The sequence below is a fragment of the Agelaius phoeniceus genome, chromosome 9 (assembly GCF_051311805.1).
Source record: "Agelaius phoeniceus isolate bAgePho1 chromosome 9, bAgePho1.hap1, whole genome shotgun sequence".
In the NCBI taxonomy this organism is placed as follows: domain Eukaryota; kingdom Metazoa; phylum Chordata; class Aves; order Passeriformes; family Icteridae; genus Agelaius; species Agelaius phoeniceus.
The window spans coordinates 8,656,599-8,671,991 of record NC_135273.1 but is presented as its reverse complement, the minus strand read 5'-3'; positions in this window follow the sequence as shown (position 1 = coordinate 8,671,991).

Sequence of the window (15,393 nt, the reverse complement as noted above, 5' to 3'; positions counted from 1 at the left end):
GGAGGTGGAGAGGGAGAGGCAACAAAATATTCCCCTTTCTTCCACTCCCTTTTCCAATCTCTTCCCTTTCTCTATCATTGGCTCAGTTGCCTGTACATTTTGGCAGTTGGTTCCTGAGTGTGACTTCTATAGGCACCATTCCATAGGGATGATGCTGAGCCATGTTCTCGAGATGAGGATCCTCAAGTTCAGTTTTAAGCTCCCTTACCAAAATGACGTATTTAATTGTGGGAGGGTTATCACATTTCTCTTTCAAGCTGTCAGAGGTTGTCAGAAAGATTACAGATTTTAACACTTGTTCTGTTTTGTTTGGTTTTGTTTCTGATCCTGACTAGAAAAATGAGAGAAAACGCAGATACTGACATTAGATATGTCAGACAATGCTTCAGAATTTTCCTGACAAAAACTGGGTTCTTTAAAAAAACATTTTTTAAATTAGGTTTTTAATATTTCTAAGCTTTCATTTTTAATTTTTTTCCCCCAAAAAATCTCTCTCAAGTGAAACGAAACAGAAATAATGCCACTTTTATTTCTTGAGAATCAGAAGATTTCAAACACCTGGGATTTTTATTTTTGCCACTCTTCTTCTGTTTTCTTTTTTTCCTTACTATCAGCTAGTACAGATTTATACTATCTTTGCTATTGTAGTGGTTATAGTCTCCCCATCATCTCCCATTTTCCTTTGAATATTTTTCTGCTCTTTTTTTTTTTTCCCCTGGCAGAGAAATCTCTTTCAGAAGTTAAAAAAGTGTTAAGAGGAATAAAACAGACTGACCAAATGGTTGAGGCTGGAAGGGACCTCTGCAGGTTATCTGTCCAACTCTGAAACAAAAGATGACACAACAGGGCTTTTTGGACAGCATTTTTCTTCCTAATCAAGCTCCAAGAAATAAGAACAGTGCCAAGGCACTTTATAGGATGAAATTATTTTTTGCATTTTTTTGTCCAGCTACTCCTGGTAACCTGTGATAACAACAGGACAGGTGTGCAAGTCTCATAAACCTGTTATGTTTGGCTTCAGTGAACCTGTTCACTGCTGCACCAGTGGAAGGCCTGTTCTTATTTAGTGTAACAGCAATACTACCCACTGTGCCTGAGCCTATGTTTCAAAACAGGTTGAGGTGTTTGCCCTTTAGTTTGCCCTTAAAAAGTGCACATGAACACACATCAGATTGTGGCCATGAGTTTCCTGCTGAGTCCAGTGACTGTTCACAGACATAAAATTAAACCCAGGTTGAAGTACCTTGCTAATCAAACCTTAAAATCAATATAACCGCATGGACTTGATACAGCTTCCACTTTAGCTGGAACCAGACACTAAAATGTGCTCAGATTGTTATAAAAGAAGGAATTTGGTCTTTATCAAGAAATAGAAACACCTTTTTTGTTATTTAGTTCTACACCTTAGAAGAACAAAATACAGAAAGCTCTGTGAGGTGTACCACATCCTAATCTTGAAGAATCTTTGCCTAAGACCTTGAGGAGGTTAAGATACCTTATGCTGAAACACCCTTTCTCTCCAAATGGGAATTTATTCCAGGGCCTTCATTAAAGCTGAAGGATTCAGCTCTTATCAGGTAATAATACTAAGGTGTCACTAACAAAGTAGTTAACGGAATGGATGGTGGCAGAAAGGCCACGCTGCAAGAATACGACATTTCCTTTGACTCTCTAGACTTCTGCTTTGCAAGTAAAATTTCCACAGTAACTCAGATGCCACATTCTTTTTCTTTTTTGATATTAAGAATATTTCACTACTACTATAATAAATCTCACTGCCTCTATTGGGCAGTTACCAGGAATAAGTTTTCTCTGGCTATCTTAGGAGAGTTTCATGTTCCCTAACTTCTGTGTTTCATCAATTTTGGACTTCTGCTTTCTGCAAAGACCAAAATGCTGAATCTGAATCAAAGCCTCTCCAAAGGGTAACCAAAACTCATGGGCTGCAAGGAGGTGTCAAGTGACTTTGTCACCCCAGACTAAAATTTTTTTGATTTTCTCAAATGTTTCTGAAGCTGTTTTGGAAAGTTTAATAATTAGAATATTTTTCACTTCCTTTACATCTTCATTAATTTTGAACTAAAGAACAAAATGCATTGGTGTAAAAATTCAAAACCAATTAGTGATTTGGGTCCTTTTAGTTTAGGGCATGAAGATATTAATTCAGCATATGTTGAAAGTGCTCAGGCTTTGCAGAAATCTTACACCTTTCAGAAGTCACTAGGGATGCTTCCAAATATGTTAGGAATGTGAAAAATAAATGCATTATACTATTAAACGTGGAGGAGAAAATACCCAATGGCAGAAACCCAAACCTAGTCTGTTTTCCAGGACAAAAATACTGGCATCTGAGGTTAAATTCTTGGCTAAAAATCCCATTCTATTTTTAGATCCAGTTTTAATTTTGATCCTAAAAGTTTCCTCTCTCTTTTTTTTTCCTTTTCATACTTCTCCAAGGTTGTAAGAACAGAGTCACAAATATTTTGCAATGTGAAATCCATGGTTTAAAAATAGCAACAGGGCCCAAGTGCACAAGAGAGAATCAGAAAGTTGCACAAATCAGACCCAGTCTTTGGAAGCTGACAGAGCCTTTCCATTGACTTCATCACGTTTGGAGCAGGACCTAACGTAGGAGGTTTTTACTTTTATTGGACATTTAGGGCTTATTTTGGAACATGTCAGTAAGTGGTAGGATGGAATTAATTTGAACAGAAAGAAAACTCAAGACAGCCCCATAGAGAAACTGAAGCATTTAAAGAAATGGGCAGAAGGGTGAGGCCAAGATTACAGCAAGGACAGAGACCACAAGAAGAGGCTGCTGAAGTAAATACTTGAACAATAGAGAAAAAAAAACTCTTAAGTGATGACACAGGTAGCGCAAGATCCACAGAAAAGGAAAAAAGTGCAGAGAGAACATTAAGTGAAAAACTCAGGAAATGGAACAAAGGAAGAAAGGCAGAGATTCAAAGGTCACCTAGGAAAGTTTCTGAGTTGTCTGTATACAAATGCAACAAGCGTAACAAAGGAACCAGGGAAACAGAGACCAAGAGACAACTCAGATGGGATTCGATTGATCACTCCTTCCATGAACACTTCTAGGTATTTATTGAATGACATTTAGGTGTACAAGCAGCTGCAGACACATAAAATAGTACCAAGTGCTCCAAAATTACATCCAGGTTTGCATCATCTGCTGGGTGTCCCTGTGCCACTGCCTGTGGTGACAAAGGAGTGGCAAAGGATGGTGGAGTACCTGAAACTGGGAAAACCTACAGGACACAGGGCTATGTGCTAAGGAGCAACCTCTGCTCCAGTGACCTCCCTGTGGGACTTCCAGCACCCCAGGTAGCCCAGCACTGTCCGTGGAAACACCCTTCTTCCTACCCACTTTCCCCTAAAATAACTATTTTTGTAGTAGACACACTTTCAGGCTCCCTGCTCTGTTCTGAGTGGAGAAATCAAAGTCCAGCCATCAGGAACTCTCCTTCAAAGTCCTCACTACTCCTTCCTCCCTAGATGTATTAACTATGAAAATGAGGTAATTAGTCACAGCTTGGTTGGACACAGCCATAGGGGATTGCAGGGGGCCCTGTGGCTCCTGTATATGAAGAAAGGTAGTTACTCCTTGGGACTGTGGTACCAGGAAGTTTGCAGCCCTTTGAGGAGGGTTATCTCTCAAATCTGCTTAATTGAGACACTGGCAAATGAAAACCCTGGAAAAATGGTCAATGGTGCACCACAGAGTGTGCCCTCTGCAAGCAGCAGTCATGTAGCATGTAGCCAAAAATAGGGTTGCAATCAAAGGGAAAGTTTGTGATTAATCTTCTTGCATGAGCACCTGTGCAGTAATTTCTACTCCTCAATATGTGTTGACAACTGTATTTGAATTTGAATGTCCTCTGACTTCCGTCTTCCAAAGGGAAATTTTTATTTTATAGGGGTACTTCTGAGAAGGGTACTTCGGCATGTAGTATATGTGTCAGCTCTCTGTATTTCAAGAAAAGCTGTATCTTAAGCTCATGGTGCCACATTAATTAAGCATGGCATTCCCAAAAAATAACAGTCATTCCTCAGTTGCAGTGTTTTTACAAACAATGGAGATGTGAGGTCTTGCATGGCTCAGTTTTCTGCTGTGACTCCGTTTTACCACCATGAGAGGGGCAGCAATGGGAGCTGCTGCTGCAACTGATGGAGCATTGCACCAGCCTTGCTTCCAGGCATGGCACTGCCAGATTCCAGGGCTCTATGGAAAGGACACTTTCTCATGTGGCTCTTCAGTCCACACTGTGATGAGCTTACCCAAATACCCAAGATTTGGGTTGTGTGCCATATGTGTTGTGTGCCATATGTGATGGAGAACTACCCAAAGTGCTCAGCTTCCCACAGTGGATTGCAGATATCAATCTCCCCAGTACACCCAGCTTTCCTGGAAATTCAGCCTACACTTTTGCATCTGTATTCAACACCTTTAACCTTTATGTCTAATTCTCAGGATACCAAAACAAAATCCCTAGTTCCTGAAGCACTGGGGGCTCTTAGCACCGTTGATTTGAATTCCAGATGCCTTCACCCTCTCTTAAAAGCAACAAACTTTCTACTGAAGGAAATCTTACAGCTTTTACCAAGCTTTCCTGGCTTTTTAAATCTAATAAACAGAAGCATGTTACTTAAAGGAATCAGTCTGCATCTAATAACTGCACCTCCCTCTCTTGGCTGGAGATAATGTTTTCCTCCTTTGTTTCCTAAAGATTTGGTTGACACATTCCTTAATTTAGTGATTGTCAATAATTTTTGAGTAAGTTGGTTGCTGACCTACAGACTCCTTGTTCTAAGTATAACAGTCACCTCTAGTTTAAAAAAGACTCCTCCACATCTACTGCCTTTAATCCTGACTATCTGTGGTTCACAAAAAGTAATTGGGTCCAAGAAACTGGCTATTTTTGTTCTACCTTTTTGGGGCTTGAACATTGAAGAAGTTTTTTTTAAACACTGTATTTTTAAAATTTCCCAGAGCATCTGGAACCTGGGATAGATTTTTAAGTGCATGTCTAATATACAACTATGGAATTAGATTCCTTATTCACTGTTAAATATTTTTTAGAACAGAGGAAGTGAGAGTCAGAACTGACACAGATATGCATATGTGACCTCTCTCCACCAACATAATTAAAACTTCTTAGTAAATGTGTTGCATACAGCAATTCAATTTTCAATAAACACATTTAAAAGACACTGTACATTTCCTGTACAAAATCTTTTTAAGAACAACAATTCATGTATTTTGAGATAGAATTTTGGCAGTAGTCCACTTTGATCTGTGGAATATCATCCCCTGATTTTTTTTTCTGACAGGTCCTGAAAGCAAGAAAGTAAATTTTCTTAAATGAGTCAAGTATGAGAGAAGCAAGACTCACTCAGCAACCCATCCCATGGAAAAAAACCACATCAGGATAACAGTGGTGAAGTGATTCTGACCCCTTGCTTTTGGGATATTAACAACAGACAGGCTTGTCTAGCACATAAAGCATTTGAAACAGAACATGGAGGCTGTTCAAGCTGATGGTGATTCAGACTCATCAATGAGCTCTGATCATATTCATCAAGTGCAGAAAGCCCCCAGCCACCAGCTGACAAGGACATTAACATCTTCTGTGCCTTGCCTGCAAGAAGCTCTATCATCAAGCAAGGGAGTTCCTCATATTTTAATGAGTCCGGCTAAACACATTTTATGCTCAAGAGAGGAGTATAAGCTAAGAAGGACCTGTTGGCCCAGGTGATTTCAAAAACAATTTTTGGCAAGGAATCTTTCTAGAAGAGGAATGAAAAAGCAAAGTTATTGTGTCTGCTCCCTTAAAAAGAGGTAGACTGGGGAGGGGAGAGTGAAAGCAGAATGAGAGAGGGGGTACAGACAGAGCCAGGCTTTGGAGCAGAAACTATAAAATGAAGAATCATGGTATTATGTTTCCTCATGTGGAAAAGGGAGGAGCCATCACCTTGATGGCCTGGTAAGATGTTTCATGCCTGCAAGTGTTGAGTTTCTCCTTGACAGGTGGTGAATGGTGACTGCTAGCAGAGCAGTGTACCCCACAGGGGAAATGCCATGGCCTTCTCCATACTCAACACTGGAGCCAGTGCTCCTCTGTGCATTTCCCTCTAGGAAATGCCACCAATCTCTTGCTTCCCATACAATGATGTCATGTACCTCAAACCAGTTGTGATCACTTCAATTCTCCTTCTTCTAAAGCTGTGATAATTAAATTGGGAGGAATTTTGTTTCTATACTTCTTGATGTGTGTATTGCAGGTAGAGCTTGGGAGACATCCCAGGAAACACTGGGCTGAACTGGGTTGGAGTTAATTTCCTTCACAGTGACTGGTATGGGGCTGTGTCTTGGATTTGTCCTGGAAAGAGTGTTGATGACACAGAGATGTTGCTGTTACTGCTGAGCAGTGCCTACACAGAGCCAAGGCCTTTTCTGCTCCTCACCCACCCCACCAATGTTAACAAGGAGCTGAAGGGGACGTAGCCAGGACAGCTGACCCCAGCTGACCACAGGGGTAGTCCAGACCAGAGTTATGCTCAGTGTGTAAAGCTGGGGGGAGAAGAAGGAAGTGGGGCTGCTGGGAGTGATGGTGTTTGTCTTCCCTAGAAACCTTTAGGTGTAATGGAGCCCCTCTCTCCTGAGCATGGCTGAATGCCTGACCACTGGAAATAGGAAACAAATTCCTTGTTATGCTTCATTTTTATGTGGCTTTTTCTTTCTCTGTTCAGCTTCTTTATCTCAACCCACAAGTTTTCTAATATTTACTTTTCTGTTTCTCTCCCCCATCCCACTTGGAGAGGAAGGAATGGTTACATGGCACTGAGTTGCTGTATGGGGTTAAACCACAGTAGTTTCTTAACACAGCAGCTCCACTGGCCTATTGATAATTTACATTCACATTTATCAATCCAGTAAGAGTTTCTTGGTGGCAGTGACAGCACTTCTCAGAGATGTAGCTTAGCCTGGGGCAGCTCCATTGCCTCCTGAACCAAACCACCACAGACTGGCATGGCTCCTCTACATCACATGCAAGTACAGTTATATTTCTCAGCCTATCATTTTTCTTAAAAAAAATTATCTCATAATCCTGAAACTTGCTCTTTTTGTACACTTATAAGAGTTTGATGGGGTACTAGATTTCAGTGAAAGTTCATTTGCCTTTGTTTTTTTGCTATTGTATTTGTTTCAAAAATCCCTTTGTCATCATTTTCACATTCTGTTTCCATTCAAACAAAGAGCAGCTTTACATGGGGAAAGAAAAGGTCAGAGGTTACTTAGAGCATGCCAAAGAAAATAAAAGGGTAGCGCATCTACAAATGTTTTCATCATTCTGGCCTGATTTTGCAATCTGGGACTATGCTCAGCTTTCACTAACATCACAATTTAGGGCATGCATCCCACTTGCAATTGTTTTCAATAGAAGGCAAAGGCAGATAGTTCCTTGAGATACTCAATCCTTTACAGATGCTTTATAGGACCACAGTAACCACAGAAAGTCCACATCCAAACTCCATGCTATTTTCTCTCACAGTTTGGAGCAGATTTGTTCCTGATTTCAACAAGAACTGTGCAAACTGTCTGAGGGAGTATTCAATTCTACATAACATAATAACATAACACAACACAGCATATAACATAACATAACATACATAACATAACATAACATAACATATAACATAACATAACAGCCTGTTGCCATGAAACTCCTTGCTGGGGCAGAACCCCGCTCCCACACACTGAACCAGAGATCTGCAGTTGCACACTTCACCCCTGATTTACTGGTGGAGTTTCCCAGATGCTGAGCACCATATAGCAGTATAAATTGTGCCACTGCTGCTAAACTTAAGAACTCTATTTTCAAGGACCAATGATTTTCACAAGCAATAAAGCTGAATGTAGTTAAACAACATCTAAATACAAGGTCAAATACATTCAATATCCCCTTTGGCAGTGACTGAGCAGCATTTGTCTGTGTTTAGGGACTGGAAAAGAGCTTTGGAAAGACTTGGAGAAGTTCCTGTATTTTAGGAGAAAGGCAAAACATTTTCTTCACGAAGCCGATATTTTCAGCCCTCTTATCTCTGCATGCTGAGGTTTTATTTTCTTTCATTTTTCAAAGTGCGACTGCCTATAGAGGTGCAGGATCACGGCAGGATGCTGGGAAACGCTTGCTCTTTCTCTCAGACCCGGGGATATTCCCAGTTCACAAGTTGACCCAGCAAGATCCTGTTTAGGAAGTTGTCAAATTAGTGCACCTGAACCCCACGGCTCCATGTGCTCATTTAAAATGCTTTTTTTACCAGATACTGCAGTATTAAATACAAGACCCAGAACAAAGAACTCTTACGTGTGTCCTAAGAAATGACTTTCCTGAAAGCTGTGCATGGTCCTAGGTCTGTATTAAATTCCTCCTAAAGCTTGCCATCCAGTCCTCATGAAATCCAATCTCAAAAAGTTCACACATTCTGGAAGTGGGTCCTGAACATAATCACTCATGGTGAATTACTCACTGTGCAAATGTATGCAAATGCATTCCCACCACTTAATCCAGGACCACAGATAGAGCTGAAAGTGTGCCTTGCTGAACAAGGAATATAAAGGGGTGGTGGCTGTCCTGCTTAGATTAACTGTACATGCCAGGCACAGTTTGGTTATTGGATCAATATCATTCTGTGAGAAAAAAAAATGAGTGGGTTGTGGAGCATCCATGATGCCTCCTTTATTTATTTATTTTCCAAGGTCCCATAGTTTCTCCCTCTTTCATTTGCTGGTATTTTTAGTGTGCTCAGGAATTATTTGGTAAGATATTCAAGATTTCTAGTGGGATTTCTTGATAATGGACAGATTCTTTCTCTTCATAATGATAGCTGAGTTTCTTGAGAGCAAAGAGACACTTTGTTCTTTGTTCTCAAGGAGACAAACTGTTATTTCTTTCCCTGAAGAAGCTTCTAATATGATGGGTGAAATATCAGGAATAATTAGACCAAATGGTGATGTAAATCCCACTAGAAATAGTGCATCCGTTATTTCATTTTATGCCTATCGCTCCAGTTTCTGCCTGACTTAAGTCCATGAGAAGAAAGCTGTGGGTATTCCCTTTATAAGAACTACAATAAATTTCTTCATTGAATATTTACTAGTCCTGAGTTGCTCCTTTTTTTGTTGGACCATCATTACACAATTAAAAAATAAGAAGGTAATTTAGCCCTTTCAAGGGCTGGTATTGCTTAATTTCAAGGGAGGGGGGGGGCTGACAGTTGAAAGGTTAATGCATTTCACTGATTGGGCCCCTGGGGTTCATTTTCTGAAAAAAAAAGCTCTTTCAGTTTTTATTAGGAAACCCGTGTAATGAAAAGGGGAAAAGCATCTCTCATTTGGCACATGCGAGGCAGCGGCTGCAGGAGCCCATGTTTCTCTTTCCTGGCTCAACATGCAGCCACTGCCTGGGTCAGGGGCAGCAAGGATGTGCTCTGGGCTGGGCTTTGCTGTGTCCTGACCCATCAGCACAGTGTCCCCACGGGGTGACAAGTCCTGCTGGGGGTGACATGGGGACCGTGTGTTGTCCTTGGGGGTGAGAAGAGCAGCAAGGGGTCCTGCACACTGCAAAAGTCTCCTGAGAAAAGTTGGTTATAGGTGCCCACCTTGTAGGGCTGTATGCCATGGACACCCCACAGTGACCCAGCAGGGTCCATTGACACAAAAATCCACCTCTTTTGGCCCCAGCAGAGCAGCCTGGCCCCAAAACCTGGCCAGGCTGTAATGTCATGTTGGTTGACCAGGAGGAACTCCTCCTTCCCACCCATGGCTCAAGAGCTTGTTTGGCCTCCAGCCTGAGAGTAACAACTTAAAACTAGTAGAGCACTTTGGGGAATGAGAAATTAAACCACAAGAAAACACTCCCAGCATTTTTCTGGAGTTTTACAGTTGAACCTACCCCCAGACCCTTTCCCACAACACTCCTCTCTTGTGCTTTTGCTCCCTGTTTGTTCCAGTACAAACCTGAGTGACAATTGACAAGCAAAGCTGTTTCTCGAAGGTTTAAGCAAATGCTGGGAAATACCCTCTTCACACAATTAAATGCATTCATGCTAAGGCAGCCTCATGATTCAAACACCCGCTGAAAAGCTGATAGCTCTGCGGTGTTTTATGAGATAACAATGCTTCATGCCACCCTGGCATACATGTGGCTAGCTATCAGTAGAGAGAGGAGATATTGCTCATGTAAATTCCTCAGTGTTGGTTATTTCTCACTGCAGTTAGCAAGAGAAGTTCTTGAGCCGAGATCTTTGCAGTGCGAGTGCACTGAGTATTTCCCATTAGGTAAGTTAGCATGCAAGTGACATTGCTTGACATAATTTGACTTGCTTGATTTTTAATGTCTGCATCAGAAGATTTTAATCCACCATTTGCAAAACTTCTACAGTGCTGATGTCTCTGGCTGATACTTTTACTATTATGAAATCCCTGAAAGTCAACATTTACAGGCACAATGAGGCAGTAAAAAGATAAAATAGAAATAAAATCCTTTGCTTGGGCTGGAAAAATTCTGAACATTGGGGAAAAGCTTAACAAAATAAAACAAAAATGTCTCTGTCTTCAAGCATCTAGAAGAATTGTAAGAATGTCCCTTTTATTGTCTTTTTTTGTACCCCTTATAAAAATTGCTTCCCTCTCAGCCCTTAATGAGATGTTTTTAGCAGTGTTTTTCTATCCCAAATTACCATGTGAGACGGGCACTGGAAGAAATGTGGTTTTAGCTTGGGGAGCTGTGCTGGAGCCTGCGCGCGCACCGGGGAGCGAGGCAGGGTCGGAGCGCTGCCTTTGCTGCCGGGGACTGTCTCTCTGCTGGCTTTTGCTCTGCTTATTGATACACTTTATGGATTGAAATGGCACCAGGAACAGGGCAGGAAAAGTCCTGCCTCTCACCGCAGCGGAGGATTTGTATTCTTTTATTTTAACAAAATTAAACGGCTCAGAAATGAATGAGAAAAATGATATTTTATTAAAGAGAGGGAGAGAGGAAAAAAAAAACCTGATGAGTTAAAGAAACATAATATTTACCAAGAAAATAGAAGAATGGGCATTTCTACACATCCAGTTGAAAATCACTTTCAAAATTAATGCAGATATTTTGAAGTAAAATGCCTTTCTGATTCCTAGTTTGGCTGTAGTAGATTCGTGGAAATATAATGCCTTTGTTTTCTGTAGCCTGAGCTTCAGAAAAGAATTGCAGCTGCAAGGAGAAATTCCATATCCTACTTTTCTCTCTCCAATAGATGTGATGGGCTTCTAAAAATAAATGTGCAAAATTCTACATACCTATAATCCTGGAAAAATTCGTTGTAACTAACAGATAATGATGACTTGGTTAATTATTGGAATAAACAGAGGACCAAGATAAAGCTGTGGTAAATTTTGGTAATGAGCCACTTTCAAAGAAACCAGATGCCTATATGCATCTTGTAATACAAATGAGTGGTTTTTCATCGTTGTTGGTGTTAATTTTAGAAACTGTTAAACACCCTGAATCGGGTGACTGAAGAAATGTTAATTCCAAATGGTTACCAGTCATCCTCAGCTCCCATCTCCATATCCAGTGATCAGAACACAGGAACAAACTCAGTAATAAAATCCAATTGAAGATATTCCACCTTCTCCTGCAGCTCTCCACTCCCCATCTCAGTGCAGCAGGATTCTTGAACAGCTGTAGAAAAGCTTTTTATTCAGGATATCACAAACCAAATTTTCTTAAACAGAAATACTTTGTAGTTTTGTGAAAAAAAAAAGCAAAATAAAAAAAGAAAAAGGAAAGAAAGAAGCACTTCAGCTCCAAGGTGTTGAAATTAATGTACAGGAAAAATAATGCTTTCATTTGTATTTTTAAATACAGTCTAAATAATATCTGAAGAAATAGTTGCTACAGCTTTAAATATGGATTGCCAAATGGTAATTACATTGTTTAATTTTAAATCATACGATAGCTATACCATCTGACTCTGCAAACAGTACACACAAACACATTTTGTTATCAGGAGGGAATGTTGTTTGAAAATGCAAAAAGCATCTTTAAAAGCAAAGGAAAAAAAATCTATTTTTATCATGAATGTGAACTTCTCCTATCTCCTTTTCTGAAAGTTACGGAGCTCTGAATTGCGTTGCCAACTTGTTGTGGTGAATAACCCCTAAATTAAGCCTTATATTATAAAAAACATTTATATAAACATTTTCCTTTATTGATAAAAAGCTAAAAATTTTCTTATGGGTATTAGAGTTAAATCAACTATTCCTTCTCAGGAACTTCTTGTAGGAGAGGAGCTTCACAAGAAACGATCTTCTGTAAACCTGCAAATACAGCAATTAAGTAAGACAGCAAAATTGCTTAAGAATGGAAAACATTAGCTTAAAATAAAATTAAAATCCCCAATAATCTAACAGGCTGGCATGCTAATAGCTCTTGAAATAGTTTATGATTTGAAACGTAGCTATGCATTATTCTGCCCTTCCCTCCTGGTTGTGGAGCTGTTGTTTACAGAGTGCCAAGGGCATTTCTGTCTCATTATCAAATACATAAATAGAAGAATATGCATTTAGCGGGAGATCTATTTTATTGTCAGTCTTCCCTTCCCCCCTCCACTGCACACACATTTCTTGATGTTTTCTCCTCCCTTCTGCAGCCTGTATATTTCCACAAAACTGTGTAAAAAAGCCTAAAACAAACAACATCCTCAGCCAAAAGGGTGCAATTTCTAAAGCAGAATCAACTTATTTTAAGCTTCGGAAAAAACTTGAGACCTTTTCTCTTTTTTTTTTTCTCCCCACCGTGTGAAGCATTTTTATGTAAGCTTATAATTTCCCGTAAAAAGCTATATTTAATACATTCCCCTTTTATTTTTAAATGTTCTGGAGGGTATCTTTAATGCTAAGCCGTGCTGTGTATTTTTTAGAAACTGGGATCCAGCTCCTGGGCGACTCGGTGCGGAGGCTCCCGAGGCAGGTCAGGAAAGCTGGGAATGCTCACTCCAGCAATGGTCCCAAGTCAGAGTCTGTCCCCTTTTCCCAGGCCATGGATGCTGCAAAGGAAACCACAGCATCTCTGTTGGAGCCTTGTGTGAGCAGGGAGTGCAGAACCCACCTTGCAACGCTCTGCTGGAATCAGGGACCCCCAGCCCAGTGGGCTCAGTGCTCAAGGGACGCTGGCTCTGACCCCAACCACCCTGTCCCTGAAATGCTCCACCTGGTAAATACCTCAGACCCAGGAAAAAAAAATTGTTGAAGAATAGTATTTCTCTGAGGAAAGACAAATGGGATCAGGCCCTAAGTTATTATCCTCATGGTATCTAATATATCAAACAATGGAAAATGTGGGAAAATAATTATAAAATAGATATATGTTTTTAAGTTTAGAAAGTTAATGTCCCTTGGATTTTTTTTAAAGCTGTTTTCATGAATATTGAATGCTGTAAACCAAACACAAAGCAAGAACTGGACTTCATTTGTTCTGTTTTTTGGGAAGGGTAAGGATTTTTTTGAACACTGAAGTTATTTCAGTCGTAGGAAGTTGAAAGCTAATGAAAAATCGTTCTTTTCTGGTGGGTTGTGTATTCAATTGGATCTCAGTGGGAAGTAAACGGAGTCAAGAGTGTTTTTCTTCATTACCCTCAATGTCTACTGTCCCTTATTTGTGAAAGAAAAGATAAAGATGCTGTAATAAAGTATTTGGGGGAAAATGTAGAATAAGGTTTGAAAATAAAGACAAATCTGAAAGGAATATATCAATATGAATGTAGCCTATGGGAAATATCTTTCAAACATTTTTTTTCTGCTCGTTGTTCAGAAAAAATACCAAATGCATATAGATGTGTGAGTGACTGTGACAATACACTGTAATTCTTAGAATTTCTGCTCACCTCGACGAAAGGTCTCATGTTTGTTTAGGTTTTGTGTGCGTGCATAAACCAGACCACATCTCTATTTGCATTTCTCGCTCTTGTTTTCTTAAATGATTCTCCTCCTTTCCCCTTAATTTTAGCTTGTTCTGCGCATTTAAAAAAAAAACAAAACACAAAAAAATACGCAACCAAAAAAACAAATTAAAAAAAATAATAATAAAAAACAAAACAAAACAAAAAAAAAACCCAAAAAAAACAAACAACCGCCAAGCATAAAGAGGTTTTTTTTTTTTTTTTTTTTTTTTTTTTTAATGGTTAAACTTGTTAGCCCTGTAGCTCGGGAAGGATAAACAAACGATAAGCGCGGTGCTCTTGCAGACAGGCGCGCCCGGCTCTCGTTAGGCTGCACTGCCACCTTCCGTCCCCCGCTCCCGCCGCTCCCGCCGGGTCGGCACTGATGGATGCACGGGTCTGCATGAGCTTTCATTGCCATAATTCCGCTGCTGCACTGACAGCTTCTTTATGTATAATTTGTTAGCAGAATATCTGCATTAGCTGTATGATGGTTTTGAGGTTTTGTTGTTGATAATGTTGCTTTTAAACAATATTATTATTATTTTTATTACTATTGTAAAGTAATTCTTAATTTCAGGTTTTAAAAAAATTTGGCCCTGAAGCTATTTATTCCTCCCAGAAAGCGATGCAGAAAGTTTGATGGCTGCTTTTTATATTCTGAAGAATTAATGTGTTTCGGGCTGCTCCCTTTCACTGCAGCCCAATCCCAAGCTGAAGGAGAAGCATCTGGCACAATGGAAATTGTCACAACACAAGGCTGCAACTTCGACTGGTGAGAGAAGGCTCCCCTTGGATGTGCAGATCACAGAGAGGAGAGTCTTTAAAAGGACACTGTGGCTACAAGGCACAGGCACAGCCATGTTCATCGGGCCATGAGGAGCCTCAATCTGCAGGAACCAAAGGCAAAGAGAAACACACTCCCCTGGTGCCAAACTCATTATCTGTGTGGCCAGAGCAGCCTTTGCTTATTATGTTTTGAGAGGAAATCCCTTAAACATCCCCCCCCTTCGAGTCCAAGACAGGTGATGCTTGTGGGGTCTCCCCAGGTGATGTCTTGTGACGGGGAGGTGCTCAGCAAGGAGGGGTGCTGGACCAGGAGGTGGCTCCTGGCTGATCCCTCCAGCATCCTCGCTCCTGGTGCTCAGCAAAAGCACAGTGCCCCTCTCCCCAGCCTTTGCTATTTACTTATTGACTCCTCTTGCCAGTGGCTCTTTGCTTTTGGGAGGCTGAGCAGAAGGAGGAGAGGAAGGCTGGGGAGGAATGGGAGCTCTTCAGCACAGGAGGTGGACCGTGTTTCTTTTATCTTTACCAAAGGGGAAGGAAAAAGCCTCAGGAGGGTATTCCCAGGGAGGAAGCAATTCCCTTTTCTTCCACCCAGCAGGAGAT